The 7,682-nt window shown below is 45.7% G+C and overlaps 1 long non-coding RNA gene across 1 annotated transcript; it reads right to left on the bottom strand.

Moving 5' to 3' along the window:
• Positions 1 to 502: 502 nt before the first annotated feature.
• Positions 503 to 5,127, bottom strand: LOC146763780 (uncharacterized). The gene is made up of 2 exons (XR_014951620.1): positions 1,133 to 5,127; positions 503 to 678 (listed from the first exon to the last, which is right to left on the bottom strand). It is a non-coding gene; the product is annotated as an uncharacterized LOC146763780 (long non-coding RNA).
• Positions 5,128 to 7,682: the final 2,555 nt, after the last annotated feature.

The raw sequence follows: 7,682 nt of genomic DNA, 5'->3' as shown, positions 1-7,682 counted from the left end.
TGACTAATATCCCACAAACCAAGTACCCATCTGTCTACATATTTAAACATAGAAATGTTTTTTCAGACCTGATATTAATAATCAGTGTTACAAATTTACATTTGGGAGAACAAAAAGACTGAAGAGGAGAAAAGGGAAGATGTTTTTTGTATAAGCAAATCTTTCTGTCATGCCTGGTTAGCCCTTGAGTCCCCTCCTATCTTTGTGCAGAGGGGAGACAGATGTTGCTGATGCTCTGCTGTACTAGCTTCTGGTCCAAAATTTTTGCCTGGACCTGATTAAACTGAAATCTTATAGTTTCTCCAAAGTATTCCATCTATGGTAATGTGAACACACTAGACAAAGGAGTCCAAAGAAGAACAATCTTCACCATTCCAGCATTTTTGAGCTAAGAATAATTACCCACAGAAAAAACTTCAGACCACGGCTCCTATTACAATACTAAAGAACCCTGTCTTCCATCCCCTCACCGGGCTTGCTTGTGAGAATAAACACAGAAAACTGAACAAAGGGATACATTTAATTAATATGTTTGGAAATTTTTTGTTAGAAAAATAAAGCAGTTAGGAGTTCTTTTGTTAGCAAAGAAACTATTGTTTCTTTTGTGAGCAGCTTCCATGTGGTTGTTGGTTGCACATGAGTAAGTGATTATCGTGTTTCAGTAACATCCAGGAAACTCTGAAAAAACCCAAGACATAATGCTATTGCAATGTCTTAACAAATCAAATTTCTAACCCCTGCCATCAGAGTTACAGTATTTGTGGGACTACAATAGAAAATAAGGGCACAGCTATAAAGATTTCCCTACAGAGGAAATAAGCAACTTCTGCTAGTGTTTAACACCATGGCTGCTGCTGCACCAACAGCTTAGGGCAGAGACTGTTCCAGCCATTTCAGCAAACCCTGCTTCATGCAATATGAGATGGTCTGATAGTAAGAAACCCACCCACCAGGAACCACAGTGGGATCAGGAAAGCAACACTGGAAACACATTGTGGCCAATGACCCCAGGCCTTCAGAAAACATGCCACCAAGCAGCAGAAAAACATGAGAACAAGCTGAGGGACAGTAGACAGTGCCAAAAAACTGCCATTTTGACTGAGAAGAGAACAGGCTGTGTTGCAAGACTCACCTTAACTTTTATCTCACCAGCATACCAGAAGCGATGGCGCTGGGAGGAAGCAAAAAGGACCGTGTGGCTGGTGCCCCACATGCTGCCACAGCTCTCATGGCTGCCCCATCCAGGCAGTGAATTATTTAGGCCATGCCAGCAGCCTGTGTATTGTTCATTCCAGTGCCTAAAGTACAGCAAGACATTTTGGCTGGTGTTTTCTGCTAGCATGCCTGCACGCTTCAGTCTCCCTGCTTAAACACTTAGGTTTCCACTGGTCTGACTACCTGTAACCTCAGCAGTTTTGCAGAGGGCTGCAGAAGAATCTTGAACTTGGCCAGCATCATTGTCCATTTCTCCTCACTGTAATGAATTATCTTGAAAAGATTTCTGGAGTTGCAGCTATACAAGAGTCTTCAACACCCCTCTACTGGGCTGGCTGTGGTCCTCCTTGTACAGCTTAGTAAGCAGTTTGCATGATACACAATGAGAATTACTTTTGGCTCATATTCAAGCTCTTTTCACAGTTACTTCCAAGTCCTATTCACCAGTCACTTCTCAGTCTGAACCAATCCTCAGGGCTATTCCTCCCTTGCCCCTGTGTATCAGATGCCACTGACACTTCTGCTTCCTGAGCTGTGTAAAACTCCTGGTGGTCCAATCCTCCTGTTCAGAGACACCACTCTGGACCAAGGCTCTGTCTTTCACCATGTCAGCCTCTCCTTCATAATGATTATTTCCAGCACTGTAAAAAACAGAAAAAGAATATATAAGTATGTATCTGCATATATATGTATGTGTGGTGAGAAAGAATCATGCAACATTTCAGTTTTCTGCAGACATCTGCTGTTGCACTTATGAGTTTTATGTTCCCTGGCACAGAAACACTTCCACTAAAAGCAATAAATATAAAAATATTCAAGGAACAAAACAAGTACAAAACAGGAGCCAAAGTTTTATTGAGGTTCATACCTGTAGATGCCAGTAATCACTTGGGATCTTTATTGGATCCTCTGCCAAATCCATGGCCTGTGTGTGCTGGAGTGGTGCTGTGACTTGGCCAACAAGCACAAAAAGCCCCAGGTGATCAAAGGACTGATACCAGGTGGCAACTTGCCCTTTTGGTAAAGCTTTTCTGGGGTGGCAATAAAAAAAAAAGGCTTTGTACAACCTTCCCACCCCAACAGTAGTCCAGCTATGACAAATTTGTTCTCAGTAAGTTCTTGTTTAGAGGAAAATAAATGAAACCTAAGTAAATGTGCCATCACAGCAGAATCCTGTGAAAATTTTGGTTGGAGGGGAATCTCTGGAGAGGTCCAGCTCCAAAGCCATGCTCAGAGCAAGGACAGCTTCAAGGAGCTTGCACAACCAAGCTGGGAAGTCTCAAAGGTCTCCAGTAGGTCTCCTTTCCTTGTAGTGCAAACATCAGACTTGCAGCCAACACCCACTGCATGGTGTGCCTCCTCAGACACCCTCAGCATAGGTAGGTATTGTGGGTGTGCTTATTGCCATTGTTGCAAGCACAGGAATCCACCACCAAAGCGGCCACAACTTGGACAGGCAAATGTACAGTGCACCAGGGAGGGAGAAGGTCTCCACCTGGACATGGCTGCACAAAGCCACAGCTATCCTGATGTCATTTCGGGAAGAGACCTGTTGTATGCCAGAGCAGGAGACCTTCAGAAGGCCCTGCTGGTTTTTGTGTGCTGGGTCTTAGGCGACCTTACATGTCACTTTGGGCTCAGCTGCAGCCCCTGGCCATTCTGGGCAGGTGAGAGCAAGAGGATTTGTGTACACACAGAGTTGTACAAGGGACCACCCCGGGTGTTCACCTCCACCACCCCAGGGATATTTCCAGCCCCTGTCACCTCCGAGCTGAGCTGCTTCAGATTACTTATCCCTGGTTTCAATGGGGGTGTGAACTGGAGAACTCCAGAGGCTCCACCACCATGAGCACTGCCGGGGGTCTGAAACCAGTCAGGTGAGGCAAATTGGTCATAAAAGCAATGGTGAAGGTGCTATACGAAGTTACTCAATGAAGCGTAAAACGCGGTCTGCGGCAGACAATTGAGACTGAATCACCAGGTACTGCCTACAGCTTCTCAAGTTACACAGATAAAAGAAAATCCTACCTAGGTGCAAATGCCTGCAAAATTTGTCCTTGTTCTGAGATGAGTGCAAACTGACCCACCCTGGCAGCTGTGTGTTCCCACCTTGGTTTACAAGGGATTCTGCAGGCAACAGGTTTTTTTGTTTGGTTGGGGGTTTTTCGTTTCGGTTTTTTGTTTTTTGGGGGTTTTTTTGTTTGTTTGTTCGTTTGTTTTTGCATTGTTTTGTTTTTTATGGTTTTTTGTTTGTTTTTGTTTTTCCAAATAGTTGGTTTTCCTCACTTTTCCAGGAGGAGCTCGGCTTCCACCACTCGGCTTGGGGTTCTGACTATGATAACTGTAAAAGGAGGGTACCAGCAGATATTTCCAAGACTCTCAAACTTCTGACTTCAGTCTCTTGTGAGGTGTGTGAAGGTGTGTTTGTGTATGCTTCCCAGTGATAGGGACAGAATACTCAAGGATCTCATCCAGCCACCCTGCTGCATGATGATACACGTATTGATTAAAAACCAAATAAACCACTTGTAGTTGAAGGGTTATGTTAGTCAACCAATTGTGCCTTGTCCACTCTGGTTTGTTATGGCCAGGCTACACACCAAGCAACAAGGACACCAGCTCCCATGCTGCCTTCACAGCCAAGCAGCAGTACAGGTTGCTGGAGTGTCTCTGGTCTGGTGCCAGTCCCACCTGTCAGCCCATCCCTCTCTTGCCAAATGGGAAAAAAAAACTTGCTAAGTTCCCACCCTTTCGAGGCTTCTACACAAATAAGTGAGAGGAGCAGCAGTTGTTATGGACTACCTCAATCTGGGAGAAAGCATCCTTCTCCAGCTGGACACTGCCCATCCTAAGGGACAGCAGCTGGTCTCCTGCACTGAACCCTGTAAGAAACACCCAGAGGTGGAGACATGGGCAAATGAAGGGCAAGCTGCTTGGACATTTTGAGGCACCAAGACTGCTTGTGTTTAGAGTACCAGGAAGGAACAGCCTGAAGGGAGAGCTCTTCCAAGAAAAAGAAATTCCAGCTACCTGGATGGTTTCTTGCCATGGTGCACAGGGCAGAGTGGTGGTCAGTGTGTGCTATCAAACCCCAGCCCTCCAAGTCTGCAAACTGGGTGCAGATTTGGCCTCACTGTGCTGTCTGACAGTTTGGTTTTCTCCAAAGCCAAGCCCCATCACAGGCAAAAAGCACTTCACACTGTTGACAGAACAGTGAGACCACTGCTCCTGGAGAGCAGACTATCTTGCTGGTGCTGATGATCTCAAGGCAAGGACTGGGGCTGGGGCTAGCCCTAAAAAAAAGCTGTTGCCTGCCAAGCCACAGACACAATTTCCTGCTCCTTCCTTACTGTTACTGCTCATTTTTTTTGCCCCTCACCTCATTTTTATAAGCATCCAAGTGCCTTACCCAAGATTACAGCTTGGAAATGTAACACAATTAAATACACTCAATCCTATCAAACGTCGCCACAGAGTGTCATTACTCATGATTAGTCTACAGTTACACAGAAATTAGTCTTCTCACAGTTCTGTCTTTTCTAAAGTCCATAAAAAAGAAAGATAAATGTCTACAGTTTTTGCCTGTAAATAACAGCTTTTCAGCCTAATTTTTAATTTCACTTCTAACCTTGAAGCAGTTTTGACAAGACTCACCCATTAAAATCATGGAAATGGGTTGGAAAATCCAGCTTCTAACATAAGTCTGTGGCATGGTCTTCCCCTCCAAGACAATAAAGCCGAAGTACACCATGCCACATTTTGTTTTCATGAGGCCTCCTGTGCTCTGTATGCACCCAAATCAATGCCTATCAATCCTCGCATCATAAGATGGTTTAGGACTTAAAAATTATGCTGATTAGAAACATAGCAGCCACCTCTGTGAAAACTGTGCTGGGGTACCTGTGGCTCTATTGGTTTTAATGCATCCAGTGCCCCTGCACTGGTGCATCACTGCACCACTGGTTTCTGCAGACATTTTCTTTTAATTTCATGTGAAAACACTACCTGGAAGCTGTCCTCTCTGCCAACCCCAGTGACTGCCTACTATCTGTGAGCTGTGCTGGGCCTCCCCATGCCCCTCACTGCAAAGAGCAGTAAAGAAACCTACACAAAGCAGTGTCTAACCAGCCTCAGGTCATCTAGCTGCTCCTTGCAGCCTGGGAAAGGTGGCAGTGCTTCCAAGATGCCCAAGCCAGGAGTCAGCTGGGCAGATGAACTCAGATAAAGCCAGTGGGCAGTCTGAGCATGGTTCCTTTATACGCTGCTGCAGCCCCCCATGTAGACAAATATGAAAACATAAGGCAAGCTAGAGATTCCCTATCTATCACCAGCTGTTTACCCATACCACAGCTCAGCCCCTTCTGTGGCCCAATTCGGTCCTCCTCCCTGCAGCTATGGGGGAGGTTTGGTATTATTCTGGTTTTGAAAGCAATAGCAGTGAGAGACTCCAAGTCATAAATACAATTTATTGGGAAAAGGGAAAAGAGGCAAAATACATGCAATAATACAAAAGGAAAACCACTGACAGAGTCAGAATACAAGCTGACACCCCTTTGGCCAGCGTGTTTGTAGCAATCCAAATTGGAGTGGATGCAGTCCTCCTGGAGTGGGAGATTTGGTTCTGTTGGAGCGGTGGTCCTGTGGAAAAGGTGTAGTCCATCTAGTGGAAAACCCCAGACGTGTCCTCTTGGAAACCTGTGGGAAGGCTCCTTCTCTGTCTAGAAACCAGGATATATCTAGGTCGGGATGCTTAGCTCTTCCCCCCTGGGCAGAGCATCTCACCATGGTCTGATGTCATTCTGAGTCCCTGTGTGAGTCCTTGATCACCTGTTAAACAGAAAATGGCCCTGGAGGGAGTTACCTCTGAGTCATGTGTTAAGACATTGATGGGCCTATGAACAGGAGATAAGGAAAACTGCCAAAGGGCAAGTGCTACACAGATGGTACTAGAAAACATCTTGCCTTTCAATCTCGGACAGGTATAAACCAGGATATGAAAACTCCTGGCCTAAGGACTGCAGGTGGTCCCTAAATGTAGGTGTAGGGAACCTCTGACCACACTTGGGCCATCCTTTCACCTCTCAAAAGGAGAAAAAATAATGACTCTAGCTCTAAATACAATCTCTATCAGTCACCTTTTGCAGTTAAGGTTACTTTCCTTGGAAACAGCAGTAGTTCCTACTACTCTCTCTGGATCCCTGGCCAAGAGAGACAGAAACTCTGGGCAGTTGTCTGGACCCATGCCAACCCACTGCACAGGCATCTGGTGGAAAGGGGATTTCAACTCAATCACAAGGAGAGATAAGAAAAAGCCCATAACTAATATCAACAGGTTGCTGTGTTTCAGGAGGGAGGCCTGTCACTTGATGGGATTTTAGCAAGTGGAGGAATGGGCCAGAAGCAAACTCATCAATTTCAGCACAGGAGAGGTGATTCCTGCTTACCACTTGGTGCTGCTGAGGACTTATCTCACTACTGCATCCTTCAGTTTGGGCCTACAAGGAAAACACTGAAAAAACTAGAAAGAATCCTAAAGTGACCACCAGAATGGTGATGAGGCTGCAGCACAGGGTGCATGAAGAGACATTGAGGGAACTGGGCTTCTCCAGGCTGGAGAAGAGACAACTGGCGAGTTCTCACAGGACTCATCCACTTCCTGAATGGTGGTCATGGAAAAAACAGTGACAGATTCTTCTAGAGGCAGACAAGGACAGGACATGGGGAAACGGATAACATGCTTCAAGATGGGACATTCCAACTGGACATGAAAAAGTTCCTCCACTGAGGGTTGTACAACTCGGGAGACTAGCTCTCCATCCTTGCGGTATGCAGAATTCAACACAGCCAAACACAATCTGATCTAGCTTTGGACTGGGGAGTTGAACTGCAGACCTCCAGAGATGCCTTCCTACCAAAACCTCCTAGAAAATTCATATTAGATGGAATACAGCTGCCTTCCTTTGTAACTTTGGGTTCCCCCTTGCTCTGAAACATCCCTAGTGGCTAGGACATATCTGAGACACTATGTGATCCTCCCTCACCATTCCTGGGCTGCTTTCCTCCTTATGCAAAGCTAACATGGAAGTGAGGATTTTCAGAATGGTTTCTTTGCAGCCTGAGAAAGGCTGGAAGCTGTGTCCCAGCAAGCTGTCCTGAAAGAAAGGTCTCCAAACCCAGAGCTGAGCTGGAACAGGAGTCACTGTACTGCACAGTGCTATGCACTTGTGCTGGCCCAGGAAATAACACAATGCTGCAACTCAAAGCCCTTTAACACGCCTGTGCAGATCTTCTCCATTACCTCTTTGAGAAGCATTTGTGTCTGTGCATCTTCAGTTTTACGGATACAGAACAGTGACGAAGCAGCCAGGGGAATTGAAACAAGAGTGGAAAAATGACTGCGGGCATGTATTAAAGTATTCAGCTTGTCCAGCTGAAAGAGATTTTTGCCAAACGATTTTATAAGGAAT

Source organism: Lonchura striata, chromosome Z (genome assembly GCF_050655825.1).
Source record: "Lonchura striata isolate lonStrDom1 chromosome Z, ASM5065582v1, whole genome shotgun sequence".
NCBI classification, from domain to species: domain Eukaryota; kingdom Metazoa; phylum Chordata; class Aves; order Passeriformes; family Estrildidae; genus Lonchura; species Lonchura striata.
Note: the sequence above shows the minus strand (reverse complement) of the source record. Positions and strands in the feature narration are given on the sequence as shown.